Genomic DNA, 2,290 nt, shown 5'->3' on the forward strand with positions numbered 1-2,290 from the left:
CATCAAGAATGGGTCCACGTGTCGCTCATCTCATCAGGACATCCCGAAAATCCATCCATTCGGGTTCTATCGAGGCATTGGCCCTCCCATGTCCATGCCATGACATTTACGGATACTGTATCGGATAGCGGGTGTATGTAGCAACCTCCGACACACGGGCCGAGGCACAACACCGGCACACCCATGCCGCCCGGTACTGTCCTTGAAAAACTCATTTCAAAGGAATTCGCCCAAGACACTCGTCTCGACACACTCGCTCTTGTTGTGACACACGTATGTGCCACATGGTAGTTCGTTAAGGCCACAGGCCTAGGGGTGGTGGAGAGCTGACACCATGGTACCCAATGTAGTACATTTTGAGTCATTGTCAATCCATCAGGCATAAACATGATCTTGGTGAACGGTCATACGCCGCCATGGAGCGTCCACCTGGTGCTCAATTGATACCAAATTTGGCGAGCATTCATATTTTATATGGACGAACTTAACTTCAGAACCACATGCCCAAATTCCTTTTGGAACTCCGACTTTCGAGATTAAGGCCTAGGACCCTACCCAGTCCTCCAACAAGCCTGTCTTTGTCACTCTTGTCTATTCGATGTCTCTATTTTGCTTATGTCTCGACTTGTTTTCAATGCCCACTTTGTGTGGTGTGTTAGATGGTGCATCATCCTCCTCGGTTGCATCATGGCACTTGAGGGTCGCCGCTTCTCTTGTCTCAACGTGAGGGTCACAACCTACTCTCTTCATAGTTAGGTTGTGACACCCAGCATCCTCGCTGGCACACCGCTCAGTGCCCACCCTCCTTTGAGACTCAGCGTCCTCACTGGCACTCGTTCCCCTCTTCAATTGATGTGGGATCTCACAATCCACCCCCATTCTGGGCCCAACATCCTCGCTAGCACTTGTTCCTCTCTTCAATCGATGTGGGGACCTCACAATCCACCTCCCTTCAGGCGTCCTCGTTGGCACACTACTCGGTGTCTCTGGCTCTGATGCAATTATTTTGAGATTCCACATCGGTTGGGGAGGAGAATGAAGCATTCTTTATAAGGGTGTGAAAATCTCTCCCCAATGCGTTTTAAAAACCTTGAGAGGGAGCTCGAAACGAAAAGCCCCAAAAGAACAATATCTGCTAGCGGTGGGCTTGGGCTGTTACAATTCTTGCAACTTTTTTTTGTTCAACACCTAAAGATTTTATTTGACTAGTTAAGTTAAGATAAAGACATGATTTTGATACCACTAATAATAACACTAAATCTCTACAATAATATGATATTATCCACTTTGAGCATAATCTCTCGTGAGTTTATCATTAGTTTCCCCAAAAGGTCTCATATTAATAGAGATAGTGTCCCTTATATATCTAAGATCTTTCCCTTAATAAGTCAATGTGGAAGAATAAATCGACTTCGACAAAAAACGAGGTAAGAGGCTGAGATGGGCCATTTCGTACTACGTTACTCTTTTTTTTTTTTTTTTTTTTTTTNTTAATTTCATATTTTTTTTTTAAATTTGAGTGTTCAAAAACTTCAATAACTTGAAGATTCCCCTCCATTTAATTCTATTGGATCATTAACTTATTTGAATTTTTTAATTTCAAATAAGTAAAAATTTTATGGGTTAGAATTCATTAATGAATTCTCCCCAATTAATTTGGGTTCAATCAAACCAAATCAAATTTATTATCAAACTTAAAAACAAATTTTATTTAGTTATTTATTCTCCAATCACCCCCAAGTAAATTTTACTTTTTTTATACACAATTTCTAAAGATATATATTAAAATTAAATTGTAAATATTAATTCAATATTTTAGAGTTCAAAAAAAAAAACTATCCATTTTAAATTAAATAAAAGAAATACTACTCAAACAACAATTAGACTAAGTCTATTAACTATCACAATCTACGTGTGGAAAAAAAAAGAGTCATGTCATGTTTTATAAAGTATTTGGTTTTAGGTAGTTTTCAAGTAATTTTCATAAATGGTTAATAATGATCGGATATAAATTCAAAATACTTTTCCAATCTTCCTAAATTATTTCATTTCTTTGAGATGTGATGTTTGGGTCTTAAATAATTAATTTCCGAAAAGGAAAGAGCTAAAGGATGGAAGAAAAGTAGTAAAATGACCTAAGAAAATGATGCACAAAGAAGGGTTCAACATTAAATGAATGAGATAAGGAATAAGTTGAGTAGTTTTTTTTTTTTTTTTTTTTTTTTTTTTTTTTTTTTTTTTTTTTTTTTTTTTTTTTTTTTTTTTTTTTTTTTTTTTNTCTATCTATCTA

This window comes from Cucurbita pepo, chromosome LG09, assembly GCF_002806865.2.
Source record: "Cucurbita pepo subsp. pepo cultivar mu-cu-16 chromosome LG09, ASM280686v2, whole genome shotgun sequence".
In the NCBI taxonomy this organism is placed as follows: domain Eukaryota; kingdom Viridiplantae; phylum Streptophyta; class Magnoliopsida; order Cucurbitales; family Cucurbitaceae; genus Cucurbita; species Cucurbita pepo.